Source organism: Gekko japonicus, unplaced genomic scaffold, assembly GCF_001447785.1.
Source record: "Gekko japonicus isolate JY-2015 unplaced genomic scaffold, Gekko_japonicus_V1.1 scaffold322, whole genome shotgun sequence".
Classification (NCBI taxonomy): domain Eukaryota; kingdom Metazoa; phylum Chordata; class Lepidosauria; order Squamata; family Gekkonidae; genus Gekko; species Gekko japonicus.
Window position 1 is genome coordinate 498,487 of NW_015163616.1, and position 13,565 is coordinate 512,051.

Consider the following 13,565-nt stretch of genomic DNA (forward strand, 5'->3'; position numbering starts at 1 on the left):
CAGAACATTTTTCAAGTAGTGTTTTATGGACAGATCCTTGCACCTTGATGGGTGAAAATTAGATTTAAAAGACCGTCCTTTATACAGAAAGTGAAGAGGCCATAATTCAGTGGGAGAGGAAATGATTTGCATGTCTGAGTCCTGGCACCTCTATTTAAAGGACTGCAGATGGCAGGAATGGGAAAGATCTGTGACTGAGGGCCAGTCTGAACATTATTTTTCTTGACACCTCGATTAATTTTCAGGTGTAATAATGTGAAGCAGGCTCCCATGTTATACTGATCAAAGTTTAAATCACATTTGGTCATGCTGTGTTCTGCCCCCCCTCCCCCCTATAAAACACTGAGCCCAGGAGGCAAACTTTATATGCAGAACAGATTGTTCAAATTTGCTGGGTCTACCTTGATTTGAGTATCTCTGCTGGAATTGAATGGGTCTTCATACTTCCTACTTCCTACTTTAGGAATAGGAGAGTGTTGTGGTCCAAGTGGCAGGAAAAGGAGCAGGACTAATGCTGCAATCCTTTGCGCACTTACCCGGAAGTAAGCCCTAATAAACACAGTGGAACTTACTTACGAGTAAACACGTATAGGATTGAATTGCATGAGATATGGAGAAAAACAGGAAGTTTATCTATTTACTTCCTTCCTTTATACCCAATCCTTCTCCACATGGGAACCCAAAGCAGTGTACATTGTTGTCCTCATTTCCATTTTATCTTCATAACAGTCTTGTGAGATAGGTTGGGCTGAAAGTGTGTGGCTGGCCCAAGGTCACCCAGCAAGCTTCCATGGCAGAATGAGGAGTCAGACCTGGTTTGCCCACATCCTAGTCCAACACTCTAACCATTATATAATTGTGTTCATATACTATAACAAGTTGAACAATTACAGGAATTATGTGTTTTTCAGAATTTTATCAGAAACAATGAGAATTAAGGTCTTTCATTTACAAAAAGTGAAACAGAGAAATGGGAGCCAAATTTGGTGTCACATTCCATGGTGTAACATGGTTAGGGTTGCCAAGTGTGAATTCTACCGCAGCGGGGGACTCCTGGCTGGCGGCTGGAGCATGTGCATGCCGCATCCATGTCACCCGGAAGTGACGCGGGCACGCTGGGGGCGGGGCCATGACCATCCGAGGGAAAAACATAGAGTTTTCCAGCAGCACCTTAGAGACCATCCGGATTTTCAGGGTGTATTGTGTCAATGCTGTTCAAAAGCTTATTACCCTCCCCCCCATGGTTATCCTCTAAGTAGCTACTGGACTTGAATCTAGCTACACCCTGGAATGTGACACCATATTTCACTTCCGTTTCTCTGTTTCCCTTTTTGTAAATGAAAGGCCTTGATCCTCGTTGGGGAGCATTGACTCTCAAAAACTTATACCCTCAAAATCTTGTTGGTCTCTAACTTGCTAATGGACTCAAATGTAGTTGTTCTACTGCAGACCAACATGGCAACCCTCTGAAATTATCTTCATGGAAAACAACTCCATGGTGTGTGATGAATAAACTGAAATATAGGTTTGGATCTCATGATCAATCAGCACAAGCATTGAGAGGATTTCCCCCACATTTCTCTCTCAGGCTCCCCCTAGCTATCCTATCAGGAAAACTGATTTCCTGGAATTATAGGATCAACGTGGAATAATAATAATTCAGGTCAGGAGGCTGTGGCAGGTAGGGAGTGAAACTGCTACCTCTTTCCCCATTCATTAGTGCAACTCCACAGACTGAAGTAGCAGGAAGGGCATTTTCATCCTCTCCCTACTTCACTGCAGCCCCTCACCTAATCAGAGGTCCTATGACCCTGGGAATCAACATTCCTGGGGTCACATGGGATTGCTGAAGGACGGGAACAATGGAAAGATCCACAACTGTAGATCCCCTTCCACAGATGGATTTCAGGACCCAGTCCCTAAATTACAAATATATTTGATTCACTACCACACTTAGTACCTATAGTTACACTTAACTACAGTCATGTGGTGAAAACCTGGGAGGAAAGGATCAGAAAGGTAATGCTGATATGGTCAAGATAACAGCATGTAGAAGAAGGTTTTTGTTAGTCTGTTGTTGAGCAAAAAATACATAAATAAACAGCCCATTTTCTCACATAGCACAAGACTCTTGTCCCCAAACAGGTATTGGATACCACATTAGGGTCTAATGAAGGTACTGAGGAATCTTCATTTTAAGTTATAATTATGATTACTAGGCCACAGATGCTGCAGAGGATTTACCCAGTTTCTCTGTTGTGCAGCTGTTTTGTAAACCCACAAACCTATTTAGGTATCCTACTAGGTTCAAATTCATTGATATCCAGCAGAATCTTTTCCCAGTCAAAGTGCTCCTTTCCCAGTCAAAGGCCTATTATGCACACACAGCTTCCTGCAGAGAAACTGAGCAGTCGTCTGACTTCCAGTTTATGGCGACACGCAGGCAGACGCATCTCCCGGACGCCCCAGGGATGCAAACTGCACATCAGCATGTAGGAGGGGGTGCGACGGGTCGTGACCCCCTTGGAGCCTATGCAGTCACTTGAGTCTTAGCACACTGATATCATTGCATTTCAACTGGAGTAATTTTGCATTAACAATGTGTATTTTTAAATGCACCACTTAATGGTTTGATTTTTGTTGCCAGACAGTCTATACAATACTGTTATCCTGATCTAGTAATTAGTTGGGCATGAGTGCTGTAACATATGCAATAGAGTCAAAAATGACTTTCTCATTCATTTCAAGAGAGACATGAAACACATTATTATTCCCTTGCTTGTCCCAAGCATGAGTGAGGGAGAGGAATAGCTATACTTTACTGTGGTCTAGAGAACCAAAGGGCCACAGCCCAAGCAACAAGCCCATCACAGTGATTCTTATTTAATTCATTTTCAGAACAAATATGGATATATTTTCATGTTTCATATAATTGTATGTAAGCAATGGAATATAGTGGGAAGGCATTTTATAAGTGTGTAGTGGGTTCAGAAAGACGTACTGTGACCCTGTTCATTCATACTGACATTATCCTGCAACTAAAATTAATATAAAACAATGTGTATGAATGACCCCTGTGTATGTTCAGATGCACGTATGGATTTCTGGTCAGGGTGCCCAAAGAGGTCCATTTTAATTGCATAATTAGGGATGTGGCAGAGTAGAATGTAACTGGAGATAGGTTAGTTTTCAAGTTAATTGAATAGATTTTCAAGAAGGAAAAATGCTACTTAAGACAACCCATCTTGGACTCCTCTGTTTATAACAGTAATCACATAACCTTATAGAGGAATGTGATAATATATCCTTTATGTAAAAAAAATATCCTTTCTGCTTGTCCTCAGCCCAGGCACACTGCATCTGTACAAAGTATAATACATGTTTCCTTTGCCAAAAAATTACAGTAGCTTGCAATCAATTCTACAACTTTGAAATACAATTTGTTTTTGTAATTTTGATTTGTCACCCAAAAACAGATGTAAAGATATATGCACATAGTAAGTAGAGGGTTGTTGGAGTGCAGGAATCCTTAATCACACATGTCTGCTATATAGAAATTCTAGCTGGGATAGTACCTTGTTAATTGCTTCCCTTAAAAAATTCTTGTGTCATTTAATGAACAGAGAAATTTTGTTAACCTAGGCAGTGAAACACTGCAGTCACACTTAAGTGTCTTCCAGTCTGTAACAGTCAATGATAGATCATGAGAAAAGTTCAAAATGATTCACCCAGACCACATGGAAAAGGACTTAAAAATAACCCAAAAAAATTATTCAGATCAAGATGGGTAACCGTGTTAGTCTGTCTGAGTAAACCAGCACTACTCTCAGATCATGAGAGCCAGTGTGGCATTGCAATTACAGACTCTGATCTGGGAGACCCAGGTTCATATCCCTATTTTGCCATGGAAGCTTGCTTGGTGACATTGGGGCAGTCACCTAATCTCCTTCATAGGGTTGTTGTAAGGATAAAATGGAAAGGAGAATGATGGAAGCTGCCTTGGGTCCCTATGGAGCAGAAAAGTGGGGTATAAATGAAGTTTAAAAAGTAGCTCCCTTCCTGAGAACCAAACTAGATGTGACCTTCATCTTTCCCCTCATCTTTCTTCTTTGGGAAACTGCAAGTTTGAATTGAGGAGCGGGGGGGGGGGTTTGGCTGTTTCTTCCATCCAGGTGATTTTTATGCTCAAAATACTTACAAAGTGCTATTCTCTGTTGGGGAAAATATGTAGTTATTCATGTATTTTTTTCTTGCAAGGAGAAGAGCAGCTGGCTGGGGAGCAGGAAGGGCGGGGAGATTTTGAGCAGAAAAACAGTCAAGAAGAGAAACAAGCACTGTTTGAATGTTCAGATATTGGCTATTATTAAATCTTTGGATATGGGCTATTAGTATTATTTGCTTAAAAATCAAAATCTGCACTCTTACTTTAGTTTCAGCAAAAAAAATGGGTGTGCACCCATTCCCTTGATCTCCTGAATCAAGCTTTAATATATCATGTATCATCTTGCCACCCACATCTGACTGTGGTTACTAGTCTCTGAAATCTGGCTTGCACTGAAGTTCCCATAAGTAATCCCATAACATTTGCCTGCCATGTTCTGGAGGGACCTCTACTATTCTCTCTTCTGCTCAATGGGCTTTTCTGATCTGCAAAGATAGCACCTTCCAAGTATGGCACTGACCCTCCACAGCAGGTATGCTTTTTGCTACAAGGCACTCAAAAGACTGCTATAGATCTGCCTCTAAAAATATTAAATAAGCTCCTAAAGATTAAAGCAGCAGGGAGTTATCCCCAGATGCAAAGAAAATCCTTTTCATATTGACCACATAACGAGGGCAAAGCACACTCCAGAGATGAGCCAGCTTTCGAGGAGAGAGAGGGAGGGAGGGAGAGGGAGAGAGTGCCTGACGCCTGAAGCCAAAGCCTTCTGGCTGGCTAGAGACAGGAGGAATAAAACTAAGCCAAACAAAGAGGTTTAGGAGATCTCTGAAAAATCAGTGTGTGTGTATTTTATTAATTTTTCTGGTGTTTGTCTGGGACTCTGAACTTTGCTTCTCATTCTAGGGACCAGCTCAGTGATTTCATTTGATATCAGCTCTATGCCAGATTCCCAAAAGTAATGAGGGACAGAGGGGGAGCAGAGAACTGAATGCAATTTAGAAAGTGCTTCCATCATCAGAGATCTAAAAAAAAAATCTTTAAAAAAATCTCTTGCTTTGTGGTTGCTCATTCATTATTAACTTAGAACAAAATGTTCCATCTCACAATATTTTGCATACTAAATAAAACTGAAGGAGTCTGCTCATAGACAGGGCTGGAATAGGCCTTTATTTGTAGCTTTCTGACTGAAATGTTTGATCTTTACACAGCGTAGCTGGCTTTTAAGTTGCTGTGCTCTTCCCTCCTTCTCTCATTGCATCTTTTCCTTTCCTTATGTATAACTGCTACTTCTCATTAAGCCTTTTTGAGGATCCTGCTTTGGTTTTATCGCATCACATGACTTCCCTTCTCAGGTTCAGCCTACTGCCATCTATCAAAGTCAATAATATACTAGGAAAGGTGAGATAGCTTTGTGGGTTTCATATTTTCAGAACAGAGGGCAGGATCACAGAAGGGAAACAGAACATGTGGTGCCTTGAAGAACAAGACAAGGTACAGATGCCAGCCTCCAGGTGAGACCTGGGGATCCCCTGGAATTACAGCTCATCTCTAGACTACAGAGAGCAGTTCCCCTGGAGAAAATGGAGGGTGGAGTCTATGGCATTGTACTCCACTGAGGTTCCTATCCTCTCCAGGCTCAATCCCCAAATCTTCAAGAGTTTCCCAACCTGGATCTGACAACCCTACTCCCCCATCCCCCGCCAGGGGGGATCTGGCAACCCTAGGACAGGGCAACTGTATGAAATCCATAGCTAGAAGAAGTGTTGCATAAAGATAACATCAGAGATTTCTTATGGTTGCAATATTTAGTTCATATCAGCCATCCGCATTGACAAAGCAGACAAAATACTAGTGGGGTATCCAGAAGACTATTAATTCTTGCAGAGAAGAATCTCCGACTAGGGCTAAGCCTGGCAAGCAGCAGGAGGCTAGGTCTGGTGGGGACATGGGGGGGGACAGATGGGACAGCTGTCAGTGATGGTGTTCCTGGAATTACTATACTTTTTAAGGAAACACAGGTAAAACCAGTGTTTCCAGTGATTCCTAGAGAAGTGTGACATCATGGCCGTGTTTTCTGGAAGTTACATCATAGCGATTTTTTCTTTCTCCCACTGGCCACTGGAATGACACTGGGAAAGGCCGCTGGGGCTGGGAAACCTCCCCCAGCAGGTACATGGCAACCCTATTTCTGGCAAAAAAATACATATGTTTGGTTCACTTGATGGTGTTGCTCCCTTCATTTTGAGTCAAGGGTGACAAATGTCCTTTAAAGATGCATTTTTAAAAACCTGCACATTTGTGGCAAAAAAGACAACAGGATTTCACAGGATTATGTATGAGGGACTGGCAAGTGAGAAATGAACTCTGCAGACTTGGCTACTTTTGTCTCAATCTATTTACAAGCCAAAATGGATTTCTGCTTTGCAGCTGATGTTCATGATAGCTAATGAAGAGAAAGAGGTGGCAGAGAAAACTACGCCTAGTCAGAGTCGTAACTTCTTGCCTGTCCTTTTTATATGCTGTAGCTTTCACATGTGGTATAGAATAAACACTATATTACATGGTTGATGCCAATAACAACAATCCTATGTTGAGATAGACCACTCCATAATGTGCAGTAAAAAACCCCCAGCATCATTATACCTTGTACTTCCTAGCTGCCACTGACAGGGATGGGGAAATTAACAATATGATAACACAGGCATGGGTACATTTTAGTATATACTATGGATGTAAAGGAAGAAGATTTAAAACATGGGGCTACAGCTGAAATTGGCAGCCTTATATCATCTACGTATAACCCTTCAGCTGTGATTTCCTCTACTACTAATAATAATTAATAATTATTGTATGGCAATGGTGTGTAGAATAGCTAGGAGATCCTAAGATTGCCTAGCAGCCAGAAGTTCTAGCTCTTTTTTAGTGTTATGCACCACTATGTAGTGAGCTAGACTTTGTTTTTAAGGCAAGAGATGTTTCAGAGGTGGTTTGCCATTGCCTGCCTCTGCATCACTGTCCTGGTATTCCTTGGAGGTCACCCTTCTAAATACTAGCCATGGCTGACCCTGCTTAGCTTCTGAGATCAGGCTAGACTGGCCTATCAAGGTCAGGGCCTACTGATATATCCTCTACTGATATATTATTTCACGGGAATGACAGAACCAGATGCAATAGGCAGACCCAACTACATAAAGGAATGAAGCTATCTAGCATCATAGAACATTATGGCTAGTTAGTTCTTCCCTCTGTGTTTAAGAATAGTTTCTAGCAGGAGTTAAACTACCATGATATGTTTATGTAACTTAGAAACAAAGCACCAGTTCCATAACACTTTTACTGCCCACGCAAACAGTTGAATCAACTGAGAACTTGTAATGGTTAGGCATGTGGAACTAGCTTTTTTGCCTTAAGACAGGGAGGGTGGGGTGCAAAGGTTCCCTGAAGCTGTGCCCTCGACTTACTCTTTTCACAACTGCCTCTCCATTTGGTCCTGAGAGTAGCAGTGACAACACTCCTCACTTCTGTCACCTTTTTTCTCTTTTCTGAATGCACAAGACACTAGAGAAAGGGTGGAAAACATTGGGTTGTTCTGAAGCCACATCACTCTGGAGCTTTAAATGTTACAAAAAAGGAAAAGAAATGATATCCAGAGGAGCAAGGAGCATAGTCTCCACTGTGCACCAGTTGAGGCATCCCCCAAATAAGTGAAATCACTGCTGTAAATCTGCAGCCTGTGAGCAGGATGGCAAAGTTGCTGAGTGTGGGCGACAGTCTGGCTCAGCCCTAATGCTGGCTCCTGCTTAACAGGATCCCGAGCTAGTTTGTCTAAGGGCTGCTCATCTGCTACAATTGAATAGTTCTTTTTCTGCGGGAGGTTGCAACAGATTTATATTCGACAGTGTAAATCTGAGAATTCAGTTACCCAGCCCCTGAGTCTGCCACAAAAAAGGCTGGCAGGGATTTCTCTCTAAGCCTTCTTTGGGCAGCAGAACATCTGCTTCTGGCTTAATTCCTTTTTCCTTTCCAGCTCAGAGACGCCTTCTTAGCTTATAACTGGATGCACTACAATCCACTCCGATTCTGGGTTTGGCAGAAGGAAGTCAAATAAAACATGTCATAGACACTTTATGCAGGCAAGGGAAGACGAGAGCAGGACCACAGCTTGCCACACACAGCCTCTGTGGGCTTGTCATTCTTGCTCCATTCAGACGGAAATCAAGCTGCGATGTTGCCAGGCTGGCTCTGATGTGGTGCACCAGATTATGAAGAAAATCTGATGCTTCTATAGTAAAGCATGAGGGAAATGCTGAAAGCATATTTGTGGAGAACAGTGAAAAGTCATTTCTAACGGCTTTGGCAAAAGATTCTCTTCTGCAGCAGAAAGAGAATATAAGGGGAAATAACAGCATGCCTTCATTTCTGAGATGCTACTGCCTTTATGAGCATGGCCAGAATAAACATCAACCATGTCGAGTAAATGCAATGAGGCCAGATCAATGGGAAACAACCAGGCCGATTTCCCACAAGCGCCGCTCCACGCTTGCTCTTCCCTTTTGCCCCGATGGTATGTGTCAATTTCACACAAGCTGCTGCTCGGCCACATTTTGCCCTGGAGCTTTGCACAATTTTCCCCGTGTCTACTCAATCCTCAAAAAAACAGGACTGAGTAGACGCGGGGAAAATCACGTGAAGCTGTGGGGCAAAATGCGGCCGTGCAGCAGCTTGTGTAAAATTGACATGTACCATTGGGGCAAAAGGGAAGAGCGAGCATGGAGCAGCGCTTGTGGGAAATCAGTCCCAGTGTTTCTAACTCTGAGATACAGATTGCAGACACAGGGCTGGAGGACTCATAAGAACATAAGAAGAGACCTACCAAATCAGAACAGTAGTTTATCTCATCCAGCCAACTAGTCATCCTGGAGGAACAATAAAACAGGGCATAGAGGACAAGCCCTTCCACTGATGCTACCTCCTAGCATTTGTATTCAGAAGTTTACTGCCTCTGGATACGGAGGTCCCTGTTAGTCACTATGGCTAGTAGCCACTGATAGTCCTTTCCTTGACAAATCTGTTCTATCAGCTCAGGAAACAATTCAATAATGCTTGAATTCTCCCAAAAGTTTGGAATGGGTTAGTGAACAAATCCAACTGTCTTGCTACAAGAACTACTAGCACATAGTACAGTTTAATTAGGTACAGCATGAAAAGGTGATCTAAGGGCTCAAGTTTACCTATATGAGAATTATTCAGAGACTGAAGCAGTTTAATAGTATGAACAAGTGGAATTAATCTCTAGAATTCTTAGAGTTATGCATAAAACACAGAAGAAGTGGGCATCATTTCCCAAAGGCCTCCTGTGTTATCTATGTAGCCCTATCCTTGGTCAAACCCAGCAGGAGATTAGAGGGCTTTATCCTTCTCTGACTACATTACTTGTATAAAGTACTACTTCCTTAGTTTCTAGACAGCAAAAAGTATGAACTCCAGGATGTTTCTCATAAATGCAGATAGGATGGCCAAAGGTGCTTCATAAATCCTGAAGATAAACCATCTGTGCATATGCAGTAAATGTGCTAGCAGAACAATGACTACAGCAGGTTGTCGTTTTTAGAAATTTATCAGAACAAACTCCTGCTGGGAGACAGCAGCATCTCCCAAATGGCTACAGCCACACCTTCTCTACATCTTGCACTGTCAGTTATTATCTTGCTTCTTCTCCATTTCTTTTAGCGGACTCTCTTCTCTGCATTTATCTCCATCCTGCCTGTTGTTGGCAAGGCCTCTGGGCACAGGGATCTCTGAGCTGACTTTTTAACACATGTATGCAGTTGGCCATGCTGTGAACAAACGTGAACACTTGTCCATCATCTGTCTGGCATGGTATCATATTTACTGATTTAATATTTTACCTCCCCTCCCTAAGCCTTGCCCTCTGCTGGATCTACCCCCAATGTCTCAAGGTATTTTCCCACCCAGACCTGGCAACCCTTGTCTGGACCCAAGTTTTCTCTATTTTTTAATCTGTGTTGTGATGCTAATCAAATAGAGCAATGACTATTTGAGGGAATTATACAATGCAATGCTGCCCTTGTAAGTCATAGAACAGCATTCTAAGTCTTAGAACGGTCCCTGTGGTGAAAATATCCATACATCCACACAGTATTCTATACAACTGTCCTGGTACAAGCTTCTTTATCTCTCAGGAAGCTTTCCTAGGACCAACCTGCACTAAAAATTATGGAACTAGTTGGGTTCACACAACAAGTCTTGTGTTTCAGGGGATGTTATGTTGAACATCATTCAGAAAGAAGGCTGACAGATTACAGCGGATTGGAGAAATTAGGCCATGAACTACTGTCCTATGAGAACTGGCCCAAAGAAACCTAATACCAAGTGAATTTGTCATAAGGCCTATGCCCGTTCAGAGATTCAGATAAATTAGGTATATTGAATCCTTGACCTGAATCTCCCCTCAGATTAATCTCGTTGCCCATTCCTAACTCCTGAGGGAATGTGTTTCCTGTATACTTGCCCTTCATCTTGCTTCCCCCCTTCTGACAGCTTCTCCCCTGCCAGTCCAAACAGAAGATGGAATAGGTTGGGAAAAGGTAGAGAGTGGGGGGAGAGGGAGTTAAATGTGTGTCTGACACCTAAGGCCTTGTGTAACCTCATGGGATTGGTTAGACTGATGGTTCTGCGTTCACTCACCCTCCTCCTAGGAAAGAAAGGCCTGCATTTTGGAAAGCACAGACCCCATCTGGTAGACTCTGGGATTCCCCCCCCCCATTTATCAAGCAAACCTCTTTCAGACTCAGCAGCCAGCACACCACAAAGTCCCAGTTGTCTTATGTGGGGCTTGTGGAGGGAAGAAAAATGCTACTCTCCACCAGAGGCCTTGAGCAGCCAATTCATTTCCCTTTCCTGTCTCTAGTAACATGAGGTTAACTCTATCATATGATTTCATGGGTGGCTGCGCAAGGCCTTAAATTGGATATAAGAGAGTGATTGCCTCCAGCACTTCTGTTTCACACATTGTTTTCCATTGTCCTTTCCCCTTCTCCTCTTTGGCACAGCTGAGGCCTAGCTGGACATAACTACCCAATAAACTCTGTAGGATTTTGTCTTTTCCATTCTGAAGTGCAAAATGGGAATGGTTATAGGCAAAGGGAAAGAATGGTTAGATTTTAAAGGAAGCCATAATTCCCTTCCCTTAAAAATAGGCTTGCCAAATGCTCTGGTGGAGGTGGCGGTCTCCTGCTGACGGGACCCACCTCTATGCCACTAATTAGCTGGTGGGGGGAAACTTACACTAAAAGAGAGGGAGATCCAGCCAATGTGCAGCAATATGACTACATCACTGGCCACATGACCTGGAAGTGATGTCATCACATCTGGGACGTCGGGGCAATGCTCTCGTATTTGGGCAAAAACTCTATGGTAGAAGCCAAATTTACCATAGAGTTTTTGCCCAAATAACAACGTGCCACCCCAATATCCTGATGAGACGACATCACTTTTGGGTCACATGGGCAGTGACATTGACACTGCTGCTCCCGGTAAGTCCCCTCTCCCCCGCTGGTTGCCAGGAGGGACCTGGCAGCTCTATTTAGCAATGAAACCTCATTGGTGAAACTAGTGGTGAGTTCAGTCTTTAGCCTCTGATCCTCCCCATGGCAGTCAGCAAGAACAGACCAGAATTTCCAGGGGGGGAAAGGAGATGCAGCATCATGTAGTTTATGCAATACTCCATCCTGTGGAGTTCATCAATGTTCCACCTAATCCAGCATCCTATTCCACCAGTTGCCCTGGAGGACCAACAAATAGGGTACAGAGATCAAGGTCTTCCCTTGATGTTTCATCCTAGTATTTGTATTCAGAAGTCTGCTGTCCTTGAATATGGAGGTTCCCTTTAGTCACCATGGCTAGCAGTCAGTGATGGACCTATCTTCAGTGAACCTGTCTAGTCCCCTTTTAATAAACAACTTGGAAAAGTAGCCCAGAGACTTATAGGGATTGGGCACCCTGAAATCATGGTATAATTTGGGGACCCTCTAAAACCCGTGAACTAACTGGCTGGTTTGGTTTCTATCCTTTCACAAAACCAGCTTAGGAAAAAAAATCCACCACCTTTGCAAGTACTCAAGAAATAATGAGAGCTAGGAATTAAAATCTGACATCTGGAAAATGTAGACTAACATGGCTAATGTCCCCATAGTTTGGGGTCAGACTGCTGACGCTGAGTAATGTGTTTAAACTGTCAAGATGTTAAAACCTCCAGCATGCATTCTTACTTATTACTGTCACCAAAGGTCACCCCATATGGAGTTGCTCCTTGACAACACAAAGATCTCCAAATATTCCTGGTGCAGGTCAGGTGAAAAGCTTGAGCAAGCATCCCCTGTGCAGTTACTGAGACACCACAGAGAGCAAGAAACAGTTACTAGCAGGTAAAGAAGGAAAATCTCATGGCGTCGGCTATGCTCTTGGGTTATTGTAGTGGACAGAGAATTCTCTGCTCTTTACTGCCACATCTCAGAGCCTCATAAATGCAATTTGTGTATGCTAACATATGTAATGGATAATGTTGCTTTTAAAGGATAGTCCTTTCAGTGTGGTTTACTGGTTTCAGGAAGCGTTTCCTCTCCCCCTAGGGCCATCTTGGCTGCCATATCTAAAGATAAGTTGCTATCTTGTACCTAATTATGCATGAAGGGAAACATTCCCTCCCTAGTCTTTAGACTTTTCAGACTTCCTTAGGGAAGTCAAAATGTACTTACATCTTGTTCCTACATCCTATAGGTCCAACACATTCATTGCACCAGCGCAGCATCACAAAACATGACAGCACCCGACTGAGTGTTTATAGAGTTTAGCCTGAAATTTTGGCATAACTGTTTAGAATATGAATATTGGTCAGCTTCAACTTGAAGGATATTTGCTCTTCACTGGCTTCTAGCATTTGGTGATCCAAGTAGGAAACTGGCTGGGAGCATCTACTATCAGTATAAGAATGACAGGTGGGTTTTCTGATGCAGTCAGTTTTCTGCTGCTCTGTAGCTTGCTAAAGCTGCTCCTCCACTGTTAAAGAGGTTCTGCTAATCTCTGCTACTAACTCTTTGTCCAAGCCCACTCTAAACTCTTACAGGGCGGATATTCCATCCTCCTCACTTTGGTTTGGCTCAATTAAACCTAAAAATCAGCAAACAACAATGTTGCAGGTAGACATAAGGAACACTGACAGAGGGCCCTGGAACATCAAACAGTCCAGTCATGACATCTTGTTTTTCAAACTGGAATTTTATAAAATCATTTAGCCATAGACTAAGCCTGGTAGGTGAGCCTACCGACTTCAGCAGCACTAGAGGGCACTCACATTTCTACACCTCAAAGAAAAACTACATAT

The 13,565-nt window shown here is 42.8% G+C and overlaps 1 protein-coding gene across 1 annotated transcript in view; it reads right to left on the bottom strand.

Annotated features, from left to right (window-relative positions):
* Nucleotides 1-13,565, bottom strand: part of LOC107107165 (plexin-A2-like) — a 552,061-nt gene that overhangs the window by 43,527 nt on the left and 494,969 nt on the right. The window lies entirely within an intron of this gene.